General features: G+C 33.3%; 1 protein-coding gene across 1 annotated transcript in view; it reads right to left on the minus strand.

The window, feature by feature from the left end:
• Window positions 1-17,204, minus strand: part of Epha6 (EPH receptor A6) — an 800,746-nt gene that overhangs the window by 463,201 nt on the left and 320,341 nt on the right. The gene's annotated exons all lie outside the window — the stretch shown is intronic.

Raw genomic sequence — 17,204 nt, forward strand, 5'->3', positions numbered from 1 at the left:
TAGTTTGCTTACTTTTTATAAAATATTTTTAATGATCTATTAATTTAAGATAACTATAAATTATTAATTTTACAGAGTAAGAAGTTATCCAGTATTAGTATCAATAAGCAGTGGTGGCATATGAACACCAACATCAGTCTCTTCTCTAACTTGATGACAAGGTAGTGCTAAAAAGTTAATAAGAAAAAGGACTATGTCACCAAAATATTTCTCTAAACCTGTGGAAATTCAGAGTATATAAATAATAGATAACCTTGCTCACATTTTCATAATTAAAATTTCCTTAAAAGCCTGCAATTTCTAAGTTTGAATTTATTATAAAGGATTATTAAGAAAACATAAAATTTTCAATAAAACATACTTATTTATATTTTTTCATTAAATAAATATTCTCTACTTAATTATGCAATTTACCGTTCCAAATGTTTGGGTTTTTATTAATTTCCAAATAATTTCAAAATTGGAACCTCTTGAGAAACTTAAATAATATCTTTAAGCTATTACAATATTAAAAATTTAAATACCAATGTAAAGAGATATGTATATCTAAATGGAGAGCTTGAATTCAGAGTATTCCAATGTTATTTTTAATATCACTTAAATATTATTTTAAATATAGATAAGAAATATTTCCTTCTTCTGTCAGCTCTTCAAATTTTAGCTATAAACACTGTTTATTATATAAAGTAGTATGCTCTTAGCTTAATTTTTATGCCAACAAAAATTTTATTTATTTATTTGCGATAACTAATACAACATTTTAAACATATACATCTTATATGAAAGGCTTTAAGCTAGTATGCTATTTCCTCTTAGAATTTTCTTCTGTGCTTAGAGAAAAGCTTGTTTCTGTCACAGAGAGCATATTAGAAAGCTTGCTTTTACCAATTGCTCTTATCCAACTATGCTTAAGACTTGCTCCCTCCTTATATCCGGTCTTCTTTTTAAACAACATAGTATCAGTGAAGCTTCCTTGCATGATCCCCTTTTTAAACTGCAACTTCTGCTACACCATACCACAATATTCCATATTACCCTTCGCTTGTTTTTCTTGCTTCCAAATGACTTAGCAATACCTGACACATGACATATTTAATTTTAGAAACCATTCCTCATGAGGATGTGAGCTCTATTAAACAGAGATTTGTGTCTGTTTTACTTACTGAAGTGCTTCTCCAGGGCTTAGAAGAGTGCCAGGCATTCAAAGCCCTCTATGAGTATTGGGCAGTAAATGAATGAGTTGCTGAGGGGCTCCCTTAATTTCCATAAATTCACCATGCTCTTTCTTCTGCTATGAGCCTTTTCTTCTGTTGAAAAACCTCTTCTCTATCACCATCTTTTGACCCACCTGTTTTGCTAACTCCAGGTCAGGAGTTAGGTCTCACTTCTTTAACAAAGCTATACTTAACTTCCTAGAAAAATTTAGTTTCTCAATAAATCTCAGCCATTTCCATCCATATTAGTTATTCTTTGGCAAATACTTATTGGATGGCTATAAGCTCTGGGAGAACAGGTTGGCATAGTGCTTAGTGCACGTCATATAGTAGGTGCTCAATATATAATTATTTAATTGAATTGGACAGTGTGTGATTACTCTGTTAACTAAATTTCCGTAGAGAATCATACATGTGTATTCAGTGCACACTGTGATCATGGTACCATTATCTTAACTATAAATTTATAATTTTTTCCTTGCTGAATCACTGCATAATAAGTAAGAGATAAAAGTAGTTAGTATCTTGAAAGTGATTTAACTATGACAGAAAAAGGATAAATATTGCAAGGTGACCTAGCTATTTAAAAATCAGATTTCCATTTCAAATTATTATCTATGTGTATTTGGATTTTCTTGCTACTGCGCACATATACATATATGTATACACACAAATAATTCTGTTGACAAAATCTTAAAATACCATTTATATTTTCTTTGTATAACATACATTAATAGTATATAACCTAAACCTCATCAGCTCATACCACAATAGATCATAACTGTTTTATTGTATCTGTACCCTTAAGTTCCTGTGACTGCCACAAAGCAGAAATGGGCATTACCATTCTAGTATTTACAATACATAGCAGATTGCAAGTATATATTTAGTTTTTATAAATGCTTGAAAAATTGAATGAGTGAAATGAATAAATGCTGAATTTACTAACACTGTGAGATCACAAGAACTTTATTTGGAATGAGCATTCTGTGTATCCATTTGGTTTGGTCTTGCTTGTATTTTTGCTGAAAATGGGATATCAGTACTTTATGTTCTGAAAATTTTTCACTGCACTTTTATATACCCTTTATTCTTTCTGTTACTCCCTTGTTTCTGTTTATAAGGTATGTAAGCTTCTGCTTCCAGAGAGCAAAATAAACAAAGCATTTCTTGGTTGATTGCTTGCAACCAAGATAAGAAAAATTCCCAACATGTGTCAGTAGTGTACAGACTACTGTTGGAAAGTTAAAAGTTACCTGATGTGGCAGTTTTTTGCTTCTTTTAGAAAAAGCTATACAGATATAGATACTCAGCTCAGTCCTTCATTGCCTACAATGATTCTAGTTATTATAGCTTCTCTCCACAGTAATATGAATCTATAATTTAAATCCACATCTCTAGGACTACTACATTCATCTAAGGTCTACCTGTCTCTATTTTATCCCTGTTCAAGTCCACTCCACAGTTAACACAGGTTACATTTCTAAATATGAAGAAGGACCATTTTGCTCTATTTTCTAAAGCAGGAATTGCAAATCATTGTTATTTGGCTAAATGTGACTCAGTACCCAATTTTGTACAGCAAATATGTATAATTTCGAGATAAATTTGATTTTTGGCTCTTGATATACATAGCATAAAGTATATGCTATATACTACTTTATAAAAAAATACCAATACTTGGTCTCTAGAATAGAGTCTAAATTCTAATGTTTAAATTTCTTCAAAGTTAGACTCACATCTATTTTTCTAAACTAACCTTCCACTCCTGAAAATTTTAGTCTTGCCACTTCTCATACTTACCATACTTTTTTAAAGATTTTTTTTAGTCATTGATGGGCCTTTGTTGTGTTTATTTATTTATATGCAGTGCTGAGAATTGAACCCAGTGCCTCACCATGCCAAGCAAGCATTTTATCACTGAGTTACAATGTCATAATATTTAACAGCTTTATTTAGATATAATTATTATTCAAAAACTATAAAGTGTACAATTTGGTAAATGTTGATGTGTGTACACAACTGTGAGACATTACCATAATCAATAATCCAACAATTCCAGGTTTCCTTGATTCCCTTAATTTTTACCTATTTATATTTTCAGATTAAAAGTAAGTTCCATGTAGGTAGTACACTCCTGAGTCTGAGGTTTTTCTATTTTTTTTTTACTATTTTATATTTTGTTTTATATTTTTTAAAATTATTATTATTTTATTTATTTGTCCTACTTAATTGTATATGACAGCAGAATGCATTTCAATTCATCATACACAAATGGAGTGCAACATTTCAATTCTCTTGTTGTACGTGGTGTAGAGATGCAGCATTCATGCAATCAGACGTATACCTAGGGTAATGATGTCCATCTCATTCCACCATCTTTCCTACCCCCATAACCTCTCCTCTGCCCAATATAAAGTTCCTCCATTTATCCCATGCCCAACCTCCAATCATAGATCAGCATCCACTAATAAAAGAAAATATCCAGCCTTTAATTTTTTAGAATTGGCTTATTTGGCTTAGCATAATATTCTCCAACTCCATCCATTTACCTGAAAATGCCATATTTTTATTCTTTTAACACTGAGTAATATTCCATTGTGTATATATACCACTGTTTCTTTATCCATTCATCTATTGATGGGCATCTAGTTTGCTTCCACAGTTTAACTATAGTGAATTCAGCTGCTATAAACATTAGTGTGGCTATGTCACTTACTATGCTTATTTTAAATCCTTTGTGTATAGACCGAGGAGTAGGATAGCTGGGTCAAATGATGGTTCCATTCCAAGTTTTCTGAGGAATATCCACACTGCTTTCCAAAATAGTTGCACAAATTTGCAGTCACACCAGCAAAGTATGAGTGTAACTTTCCCCACAATCTCTCTAATACTTTTTCTTGATAACTGCCATTCTGACTGGCATGAGATGAAATCTTAGTTTTTATTTGCATTTCTCTAATTACTAAAGATGTTGAAAACTTTTTCATATATTTGTTAATCACTTGTATATCTTTTTCTGAGAAGTGTCTGTTTGGTTCCTTAGCCCATTTGATTGGGTTGTTTGGTTTTTTAATTTAATTTTATTTTATTTTTATTATTTTTTTTGGTATTAAGTTTTTTGAGTTCTTTATATATCCTGGAGATTAGTTCTCTATCTGATGTGCATGTGGTAAAAATTTGCTCCCAAACCTTAGGCTCTCTCTTCATCTCATTTTTTTTTTTTTCTGAGAAGCAGCTTTTTAGTTTGAATTCATCCCATTCATTGATTTTGTTTCTGGTGCTTTAGGAGTCTTGTTAAGGAAGCTGGGGCCTAACCCAACGTGATGAAGATTTTGGCCTACTTTTTCTTCTATTAGGTAGGTGTATAGTCTCTGGTCTAATTGCTAGGTCCTTGGTCCACTTTGAGTTTTGTGTATGGTGAGAGACAGAGGTTTAATTTCATTTTGCTGCATATGGTTCCCAGCTTTCCCAGTACCATCTGTTTCCTTGATTCCCTTTACTTTTACCTATTTATATTTTCAGATTAAAAGCAAGTTTCATGTAGGTAGCATATACCTGGGTCTGAGGTTTTTCTATATTTGTTTTTAATCCAATCTGTTAATCTCTGTCCTTTAATTGGAATCTTTGTACTTAGTGCGATTACTGACCCAGGTATGCATTAAATCTATCTTGTTATCCCTTTTCCAATTGTCCCATTTGTTTAGTATTCCATTTGCCTCTTTCTGCCTTCTTTTAGGATCCTTGCATACATTTTATGATCACTTTTATCTCCTTTGTTGGTGTGTTCATTAGCAAAATTTGGGTGAATACACACAGAGAACCCAGCAGCTCTCTGAAACTCACTTTCAGAACAGCATTGTGTTATCTCGATACTCCATATTGTGAAATCTAGGTTCCTTCCTTTTCTTCTTAGAGTATCAGATCTGTTCTCTCAATCCACAATACAAGGAGAGAACCTACCAGTGTTTGTCAGGGTCCTCCCTCCCTGTGCTACATCCTGAAAATCTTCTCAAGATAGTAAAGTGAAACAATTCTGGAACTCTCCATTTTTTTTAATCTTCTTTCAGCTATTTGATATCTCACATCTTAAAGTGACTTTTTCATATAGTTTTGCATTGGCTTTCTTTCAGGTGTTTCTTTCAGGTGTTGTATATTAGTCCATTCTGGTGACAAAAAATCAGATAACTGAGTTAGTCTAAATTATTATTCTTCTAAGTCTCTTTTTCTTCCATAAGTCAGTCTTTCTCCTATCTACTACACTTAGTTTCCCAAAGACAAAATCTAAAAACTTATTTTGAAGTACAGTGCAATACTACAACCATCAACGAGAATGTCCAAGGTGAAAGAAAAATAGGATAACAATGGTTGGTGAGGGTATGGATCAACATGAACTCTCATATAGCTGTGGAAGTTTAAGTTGGTACAACTACTTGGATAGTATCTATTGTAGTATCTATTGGCAGTATCTATTGTAGATGAACACAGACATATGGTTAGATAGACTGATTCCACACCACATTATATTCCCAAAGAAAAGCTAGCTCAAAGTGAAAGTGGCATTTCTAGTATAACTAATTAGAACAAATTAAAAAATGAATGCATTTAGTCATACTAAGTTCCACTGCTAAGTATCATTTTGCCATTTGATTTTCATCTTCTGAACTTATATTGACAGACAGACCTTCCTCTCCTGGTATGTTGTTCCTTTCCTTTACCCCTTGCTTTATACTTACTAGAGTAAATCTTCTATATTCCTTTAGTCTTATTAGTGAAGTATCCTAAAGTATCCTAAAGGAATATGATCAACCAACCATATTGAAAATAAGCTTATACCTTAATTTCTTCACATGCAATTTGGAATGAGTATATTCAATTCAGAATAATTAAATTATAAGCAAATAATTATTTTAATGTATTTGTGAAATGATTGGATTTTACATTTCATTGTACCTACTGATAAATGTAGCAAGAATACCAGAAGAATAAATTTTATGCACTTTAGAAATGGTGAATCTATAATATGCAACAAATAAATATTCTTACAAACTTGTTTTATTCATACTTTATTTTAAAAATCAAATTACTAGGCTATACATTGCTAGCAGTTTCCTATTCCTATCCCCATTATCAGAGACCTGGAAGACAAAAGACCATAAGAAATCCCAGTTGGCATATCAGGCCGTGCAGTTCTTACCATTTGATGAAATATTAAATTGCACCTGTGTGGCAGGAACTGATATTTATATAATTGAACGCCTTTCCCTCATTGGTATTCTATAGGCTATAAGTTTCGATAAACCTGAATGACTTATCAGTTAAATATGTGAACCGCATTACTTTATACTAGAATTCATGAAAGAAATTTAACAAATAGTCAAAGGAAGTTTCTTGTTGTTTTCCTAGATGCTGCTGTGCAATTGTGGAAGTTAGATTTCATTGTCATGTTGAGTAGAAAAGACAGAAAACAGATTAAGGAATTGAAAGATAAAAAGAAAATATCTCCAAAACTTGAGGGTAAACAAGCATAAATATTTTGTTTTCTCAGAATATTCTACAAACAACAATAGAAAGAAAATCTTAAAGTCACAAAATACGAGTCCATAAATAATAAGCATGTGTACTGTGCATTAAAATATTCAACCTAACCTTCCTGGAATGGGTGGGTGGAGCACTATAAAGATAACATGAGAAAATGTATACATAAGTATCCTATTATTAATTTCAGTTTCCTGTTGCTGCCACAAAACAATTGTTTAAGGTGAACTTTCTCTTGAATAGAAAAGCTATTAGACCTACAGAAATATACTGCAGGTTATATATGACTTTCATCATTAAGAATTAAAGAAAGAAGCTCTGGTTTAGGGCCACACATACTATACTCTCTTTTTCCTATTTAACTATAAAATCTAGGCATGATATACTGATCAGCTATTTGAGGATTCTGAAAAGTTACTACACATAGATATATTGAAGATGAAATTTTGAAGTCCTGCTGAGCTGGTGATGAGTTTACTGTTCCTCTCTCCCTTCATCCCCACTCTCCTTTACATACCCCTTACCATAGCCTGAATAAACTGAGGTCACAGAGATCCAGGACAAACAAGCTGATTTTGCTTCAGAGTGGAAATCAGAAGTTATAATGCTCAGAATGTGAAAATCTCTACTCCCCCTTTTTCTATTCTCCCTAGCTACTGCCTAGCCCTAAATCAATCAGAGTAGTGGTGATGGCCAATAACGGAAACCCACGGGAGCCAAAATTCTAAAGGATGGATACCTTCTCTGTTCACTGAAACTGTGGTTACAAGAGGGCTGAGTCAACCTCCATCACATTTATTTTTCTCTCTGTATTGGTCTCCCTTGGTCCCGGATTTGGAGTTATTAGCAGAAGTGCACAATCAAGTAAATGAAGCATCAGTATTTTAGCCAAGGGATTTTAAAGAGGAAATATGGAAAAACAGAAATATTCAGGAGAACAAGTAGAGAAAGCATGTTGGGAAAGCAATCCCTGAAAGTACCAACTCCTGAACTTACTCCTAAACTGAATCTATGTCAATCTGATTCTATTTAACATACCAAATAATAAAGAAATTAACCAAAAAAAAAGTGGAACCTAGATAGATTTCAGACTAACATTGAGGATTTAAACATTGATTAGGTAAAGAAGAGGATACCAACCTAGAAACCATACACTGTTTGTTTCTTCTTATTACTATTTAACACATTAACTTATAAATAAACAGGGACATTATACATACAAATATTGGCAAATCTAGGTAAGCTGTTACTATAAGAACTTTGTATACAGTGTTTTAATTACTCTTATAAAAACTGACTTCAAAGAAAAATAATGTGGACTTTGAGAACAGATTACACGGTTTTTATTTCTGTTTCTATATTTTATTAACTCTCACTTCTAGGAACTTATTTTTCTGTGCATCAGTTTTCTCATTTGTAAAATAGGTGTTGTGGTCTGAATGTTTGTGTTTCCCTTCAAAACTCTATGTTGAAGCCAAAATCCCCAACAGGAAGGGAGGGAGAATATCAAGGTACTCCTCGCTTCCACGTGAGGACAGAATGAGAAGATGGCTAATGCAACTAGGAGGGATACTCTGAACAGACAGGTCTGCTGGCACCTGAATCTTATCCTTCTCAGACTCTACAACAGAAATACACCCAATCTACAATAAGTGGACTGACACTGGTATAAATGATAGAACCCAACTCATAGGTTTTTGGGAGGACTTAATAAATGTAATACAAAAAAGGGATCAGAAATGTATCTAACATTTTGCTACTTAAGATCAAGAGATCTTAAGTGTTGTACTGTGGCAGACTGTGCTTTCCAAAAATGGCCTCAACAATATCATCTAAACTATATACCTGCTTTTCTGATAATGTGTCCGAGACATTCTTTTCACAAAGAAATAATACCTATCTCTGTTGCTTCCTCTTGAATCTGGTATATGTGTGACTAGAGTGAAGTGACTATATGACATCCTATGTGATTCTTTGGGATGCTTACTATGAAAAACAGGCCACCATTCCAGGATAAGGGTCAAGCAGCCAGGGAGAGGACCATGTGGAGAAGAACTTAGTTTCTGGGCTGGCAGCTCTGGCTGAGTTCCCAGTTGACACCAACATTAATTTTCAGCCAGGTGAGTGAGCTATATGAAGTGTGGTCCTCTAGGTTTCCTAGACCAAATACCCAAGCAGATTCTCCATGGGGAAGAAATGAGTTACTCTTGTTGTACTTTGGTCAATTTATAGATTTGTAAGCAAAATAAATGGCTGGTGTTATTTTAGGCAATTAGGTTTGAGAATGGTTTCTTTTGTGGCACTAGGTAACCAGGAAATCTGTTCAAGGCCATATGGTAAGAGAGCCAAAATTAAAGCTGACCACTATTATAATCCATAATCTGCATTGTCACTATAAGGTGCATTAGTGTTCAGAGCAGCATGCATATTTTGTAATCTAGGGCAGGAATGAAGTGAATCACATTTTTAAAAGGACAACTGATGATGGTATTTAGATTATAAATAACTGTTAAAATGAAAGTAGATTTCTGGGACTTGATAAATATGGTTTTAACTAATGGTTTTACTTTCTGCTAGTCACATTTTTTGGGGAAGTAAAAGTTACAAAAGAAGTAAGCAAGACATGCTATACAACTTTGAATTAAAGAATAAATTCATTATAAAGTGAATTTTATGCATAATAGGAACATTTTAACCAAACTCACTCAATACTGTCAAAGTCTCAAATGCTCTGTCTTTTCAGTAAAGTTTGACATACTATCTTTTGCTGGTTTAGTAACAAACTTACAATCCATTCTTCAATTTGACAATTGTGAATGTCACACTGTCAAATATTTTTGGTATTTCTATAGCTGATTATTACATTATAAATTTTACTGAATAAGCAAAGCATACATTTTGTTTCATTTTAAAAATTTATGTTACTGGTTCGTTATTCATAAACATGGAGTTCATTGTGATACATTTCTATAAGTAAATATAATAATTTTGTTGATTTAATTCCCCAGTATATCCTCTTTCCTTCCTCTCCTCTTAACCTGATGTTCTTCCTCTATTATACTATTTTCCCCTCCATTAGCATCAGATCACTTTTTAAACCTTTTTTCTCTCATGCTTCCACATATAAGAGAAAAACATAAGCCCTTTGACTTTCTGATTCTTGCTTATTTCACTTATCATGATGTTCCTTGGTTCCATCCATTTACCAACAAAAGACATAATCTCATTATTTATGACTGAAAACAAAGCTCCATGTACACCACATTTTTTATCCATTTATCTCTTGATGTACATCTAGTCTGGATCCGTGATTTATCTACCAAGAACTGGGCTTCTGTAAACATAGAAATGTAATAATAATGTAATAATAATCTGGTTGCTTATCTTCCTATTTGCACCCCTTTAAATTTCTTCTCTTGCCTCATTGTTCTGGCTAGAATTTCAAGTAATCTATTGAATATTCTATGAGGTTGATTTAACGTACAGTATTTTTTTATGTCTGCAGTATCTTTACTGATTTATTTACGTCTGGATAACTTATCTATAGGTAACAGAAGTGTGTTGAAATCCCCAGTATTACTGTATTAGGATCTATTTGATCCTTTACATTGAGTAGAGCTTATTTCATGTACTTACACTCACCAACATTTTGGTCATAAATATTTCTTATTGTTAGATCTTCTTCTTCGATTGTTTCCTTTACCAGTGTGAAATAAATATTTTTTTATCTTCTGATTAATTTTTTTATTGAAATGTGCATTGTTGGATATGAGTCCACATACTCTGGCTTGCTTTCAAACTCCACTTGAACAAAATATTCTTTCCTATCTTCCACTTTTAGCCTATGGATGTCTTTGTCTATGAAATGAATCTCTTCCAAACAACACACAGTTGGGTTTTTTTTTTTCCAATCCATTTTCCAGTCTATGCTTTTTATTTGAAAAGTGGAGCCCATTTATATTCAGTGTATTATAGACAGAAAATTAATATTTTCTAATGTTTTGATTTATGTTTAAATTCAGTCCTAATTCTCATTTGCTTAACTACTCTTCATTGAGAATTTTCCTTTTGGGAGCTCTGCAGTTTGTTCTTATGGTCTCATTTGTGTAGTATCTTTTATTTTCTTTAATTCTGGATTAGTAGGCATGAATATTTTTAGTTTATTCTTATTTGGGGGGTTTTGATTTCTTCTGCAAATCTGAAAGATAGCCCTGCTAGATACAACAATCTTGGTTAGGTGGTGTGTTTTTTTGTTTGTTTGTTTGTTTTTGGTTTTGTTTTGTTTTTTGTACTTGGGATACCTTGTTTCTATCCCTCCTGGATTTTAGAGTTTATGCTGAGAAATCAGACATTATTTTTATTGATTTACCTCTAATTGTGACCTGACATTTTTTTTCTTGAGGTGCTTTAATTTCTATTATTGTTCTATATGTCAGTTATTTGTTATGTGTCATGGAGAAATTCCTTTTTGATCTTGTCTATTTGGGTTCTACATGCCCCTGTATCTGGAGGTCCATTTTATAACAAGGTTTTGAAAATTTTCTACTGTTATTTCACTGAAAGTTTATTGATTCCATTAGGCTATATTTCAATCATTCCAATGATTCTTGTTTGTTCAGTTAATATTCTCTTTTAGTTCATTCTTTAGGTATTCTTTTAGTTTGCTAATCATTTTAACACAACCATGTTCAGGTACTTCTCTGGGACTTCATCCACATCAATACTTATGAATTTAGATACTGAGATGCTGTAAATTTTTTGGAGATATCTTCCTAGCCTTTTCCCTCATGATTTATAATGTCCTAGATTTACATATCTGTTGAGATTAATTCCTTATTTTTAAAGTTGAAGTCCTTTGGTGAGTAGGTATCATTTTATAATAAGTCCTAAGTTGGTTGTATACCTTAGCTCCAATGCATCCAATCAGCATAAGCAAAGTCTTAGTTTCAACCACAAATGCCTCTTTAAAAGGAGATATTTCATTAAAATAACAATGGTAATTTAAGAGTAAACTGGATATCAACATGTACTATAAATGCTATTACTAATGATCTCTACAAGTTTATTAACAAAGGAAAACTGTGGATGAGAAGTAACATAGAATAGGCTGAAGAGATCAGCCATTAATGATAGTGCACTAAATTGAAATAGAAGATGGATTACAAAAATAAAGAAAATAGAAAAAAAAAACAGAAACAAAAAAGGGAAAGAAGTAGACAGAAGTTAACATTGGGGGAATAAAATAAATACAGAAGAGGGAGTTAGAATGGAAATAGAAAAGAAAGGATGAGGTGTCTAGGGAGGTCCTAATTGACAAACTCCATAAAATTAGAACCCTGGCAAAACACAAACTGTGGGGAAACATTACGAATCAGTTAATGAAATAACTAACATGTGGAAGATTTTCCTTCTTGCTGAGGTTTTGTAATATAGACCTTTCTTTCTAGGATTTTGATTTTGGAAATCCTTAACTGTGAGGCAGTTTCTATGATGACAACATCATGCTATTGGTTTTCAGTTCTGACTCAAGTAGCCAAACTTGTTTGGGGAGCCTGGAGGCTGAGTTCAGCCCTCGTCTTCCTGGTGGACTCTGCTAGGGGGATTTGAAGGGCTCATTTTCAGCTAAAGAGTAGACTTCACTCTCAAAATGGTTTTGTTATTTTGCCCAGGGCTTGGGACTACAAGTCTCTCAGGGCAGCTGCCCAGCAGCTTCACCTGCTGTCAGTAGACGGACTGATTTGTGTTGCATCACCTACCTTGTTCTGATAACTCCTGGCCATGTGCTGGGGAGAGGTGTATGTGGTGCATCCATCTATCCTCCAGCCCCTTCTGGGCTTCAGATGGTGCCATGAGGACTCTCTGCTTTTGCCTGACCCTGATCTGACCCAGTTTTCCCCCCATCAGCCATGCTACTTATTCCAGAAATTATACCACAAAATTGAAATGATAGTTCCCTTTGTTCTTTACCATTCTGCAAACTGATCAACCAACCACTTGGAGTTTCTTGCTAGACTTAGTCCCAATCTTAGTGGATGTTTAGTCTTGGGTATTCAAAAAAAAAAAAAGGAGCTAAAAGTGAATATACACTGTAGGGATTCCTAGCTGACAAGCTAGGAAAGTTCAGGAAAAAAGTCTCATCAAGTTGTCAGTGCTTCCCTCCTTCTTTACTGGGAAATGCCAGTCTCTTTCTAGCCAAAGAGCTGTAGTACTTGAACATAGTTCAAGTTTTCTGAACTTACTTTCTGTTCAGATTGTGGATATGTTGGTCTGGTCAGTATTTGTTTTTCTTAAATTCAGTGGGAGAATGTCTTTCAGCTCATTGGAGAGGAGCTTCTCCTCCCTCACAGAGCCAAAGCACACCCAAAACTGCCTGTCTGTTGCCTTATTAATTAGTTTTCTATTCTAGAAACCAAAACTTTTGGTTTTCACTTAGTTGCTAGCTCCCCAATTTGCTTGCCAGCTGTTTCCCACTCTTTTCATATTTCAGTTTGCTATTGTAGAACTGCTGTTTTGATTCATTCTCAGAGAGGTGCTACAACACTGTGGATTCCTCTGATCTGCCATTTTGATACTTCAAAAAATTTTTAGTTGGAGTTATTAAGCATATTGGCAGTCAGTATAATAATCATATTTTTTGTTCACTTGGTGGACAAAATCTATGTTTTACCTATTTTATTCTCTTTAAGTCTTACAAATATTCAACATTTTGGGTATTAAAATTCTCATTTCACAAATGAAAAGACATAGGCCATAACAGTTGCTTAATGTCACAGACATGATATATGTACAAGCCAAGGAGTTACTAAATAATATTTTATATTCCACTTTCTACTAACATTTTAAAATAGCTTACCAAAACCTTTGCTCTATATTTCACTGGAATGTTCCATAAATATTGAATTGAAGCAAACTTAAATAGCATCTTTTATGTAGTAGAAGTAGAATACCTATATTTGTCCAGCATGGTTTGGATATGATAGATTCTCATACATTACAAGGGCACAGTCAAGGGTAAAATGCTGTATTCAGCAACAGCAGACACTCAAGATTCAGAACCTCCAATGCATTGCTTGGAATAGCTTTATGTGGCTTTGTAATCAGCAGAAACTAGGACACGAAGGTTTTACAAATGTATGTGTCTGATCAGAATACAGTCTCTCGATTTGGCTTATATCTAGTTCCACACACACATAAAGCCATTCTATTATTAATGCTGTTGACCTGAATCTGAATTTCTCAATCACTATTTTATACCCAGGCAGATCATCTATAAGTTGGTATTTGGATAATCCAATCTTCAAGGCAAGCAGGATCTCTTCTGTAAAAATAAGCCACAGCATTTTATGAACCTGTAACAACTGATTGTATTGGAGAACTGGGAACTGTAGACATGATTTTGTATTATAGAGCTATAAATCCATGCCATTAATTGGAAGCTGTATACATATAAAATTTTGTGTAAATCTTTTTTATATCTGTCAGTACATGTGTAAACATTTTAAATATAGCAGAGGAATTCTTAGCAGATTTCCTTTCATGCAACTCTAAACCTTTTCATATTCTATACATTTGCATTATCAGATTTCCTTAAATTGGGACATACTCTAGTCACCAAGGCAAAAAAAGCTACTGGACCCAAGTGATTGTACTGTCAACATACACAATTATGTCTCTTCCTTCTCTTCCAACTGCACGTTGAATATTTCAATGCCTGCATTATACAGGTGTTTGACTTCCTAGTTTCAATAATGAAACCATCTCAGCACCAGACTGTGGGTACTCCTGAGGAAAAATAATCTTTCCACAAAAACTCTCATCCTCTAAAACAGTGCTTAGCATATATTAGGAGCTCAGTAAATATTTGATAAATGAATGAATAGATGAATTACTAGTTTTTGTTGTACCATAGCTTATAAAAACAAAATTTTATTTGGTGCAGCGGCACATACTGATAATCCCAGCTGTACAGGAGGCTGAGGCAGGAGGATTGCAAGTTCAAAGCCAGCCTCAGCAACTTAGTGAGACCCTAGCAACACAGTGAGACACTATATCAAAATAAAACAAATTAAAAATGGACTGGTGGTATTGCTCAGTGGTTAAGCATCCCTGGGCAGTACACCTAGTTTCCCAACATCAAAATAAAAACAAAAGTTTTATATTCAATCAATATTGCTAAATTACATTCTGATACATCTTCTTTAAGGGGGAAAAGCACTTGCAAAAGACACCTAGAATTAATAAGAACTTGTACTATACCCACTATCAAAAACATCATAATCAAGTGCTGAGTATTTTAAAAGGTATAAATCAAAATACACACTTTCACGTTGAAGCCTGCAATTTTACAACCTTTGTCTCAAATTGTCACATTGATGAACACATTGAGCTATCATGGTTGACTGCATATTTTAATTTGAATGCATATGTAATTTTCTTTTTCTGCATCTTTACAGACTGGATACTGAATATAACATTAATGGTGCCATTGCAAAGAACTGTTTATAGCTAATTCTTACTTTTGATAGTCTCAAATGGAATACTTTTTATATATGTATAATTATTAACAGCATATGATATAAATAAGGCTAGAGATTATGCAAGAATAATTTTTGAGCAGGTAATGAGTATAAACCTCTCGTTATGTGAGACTATTAGACACTATGTGATCAAATACTGGATGGTATAGAAAGTAAATGCATGAAGTTTCAAGAAGGAACCCATTAATAGTAGTAGAGTAGCTGAAATTGGCTTCTTCACCTGAAGATTTGACACTTTAGCAGGCACTTTAGATGGAAAGTAAGAATGAAAAGAATCAGTAACAAATATGTGGATATGGAAATGAGTATCACAAGTTCTTCTAGTGAGAGAGGAAACCAACTTTAATGAAATGAAGAGTTAACAGAGGAAAGAAGGGATATACATGGTAGTTAATGGGAGCACAGTTATCAAGAGCTTCATATGACAGCCTGAAGAATTTTATATTTTTAACTAAACAGCACAGAAGCTTTCAGGCAAGGGAGAACAAATTTATATAAAGTAGACTCTCATGACAACATACCAAACTTACTAAACAGAAGTAAGACAAGAAGCCAGGAGAAGAGGTAGGAGAACAAATACCAATGTAAATAGAAATGATTTTTTAAATAGCATTTAACTAGACTCAGGGCAAAGAACAAGGTGAACTTTAAGTGCAGTTTAAACATAATTATTAAAAATACTTAATACTACTAATGATATTGACCAAATAATCATGGAAAGCATATAGGGATTTTGATGCAGAAATTTTAGATGCAAATCATTAGGTATTTTCTAAGGTGATTTATTTAACCCTTGTAAATCTCAATTACTCTTTTTAAAAATGGAAATGAAAATACAACCTACTTGTCAGGATGATATGTAATATAATTTATGTATTTATAATGGCACGTAACTTATTACACACAATGGGTAAAGGTTAACTCTCTACGTCTTTATGTTAATGAGCTCACAAAAATTCACAATACCAGGAAAGAAACACTGTACCTAAATTAGTCAAGAAAATAGTTACAAAGGCTAGCCAATTTTTTCATGTGTATTATAAATGAATTGTCATTTTCTAATAATTGAATTTAAGAGGGGGAGCATGGGAGTAATAGATGAATTCTAGATTGGGAATAGGGGTGGGAGGGAAAAGGAGGGGGCAGAAGATTAGCAAGGATGGTAGAATGTGATGAACATCATTATCCAAAGTACATGTATGAAGACACGAATTGGATGTCAACATACTTTATATACAGAGATATGAAAAAAAATGGTATATATGTTTAATAAGAATTGTAATACATTCTGCTGTCATGTATTTAAAAAATAAAATCATTTAAATAAAAAACACTATATTTAATAAAATACATTCTATCTTATATAATACAAAAGTATTTTAATGTTTAACCAAGTTACATTTAAGATTTGACATTTCAAAACTTTTGTATTGTATATCCCCTAATAGTTCATCAGATAAAAAAAATCTAAACAAAATATTGGGTTTGGTTTTATTATGGGCCAGGCTATATGGGCAATGACCAAACAGATTCCATCTTACCCTGAGATTCCATATCATGTAAGAAATGCTTCTCCCATAGGAAAGTCCCACCTCTGTACCCATTAATAGTTACCTAGCATTGTATACTTGGCAACATAAACTAGCAATTCTTAAAATTGTTCTCTTTGGTTTCCATTTTTCTTGGGCAATGTACCTTGTCAGAGATTATCTAGATGTTAGTAACCAACTCTTACTGAAGTAGGACCATTTTGACCCACTTCCCTTCTGCTTGCTTGCTGCTATGCCAACCTGGAAAGTACCAGGGAAAATACCAATGTATCCATTGTATTGTTTCACTAACTGCTCTATTCAGCTTCTATACCCCTGCTTGCTTGCATCTATGTGGTTTTTGCCTTTAAATATCCTAAAATATT

This window comes from Marmota marmota, unplaced genomic scaffold (genome assembly GCF_001458135.2).
Source record: "Marmota marmota marmota unplaced genomic scaffold, marMar, whole genome shotgun sequence".
Classification (NCBI taxonomy): Eukaryota; Metazoa; Chordata; class Mammalia; order Rodentia; family Sciuridae; genus Marmota; species Marmota marmota.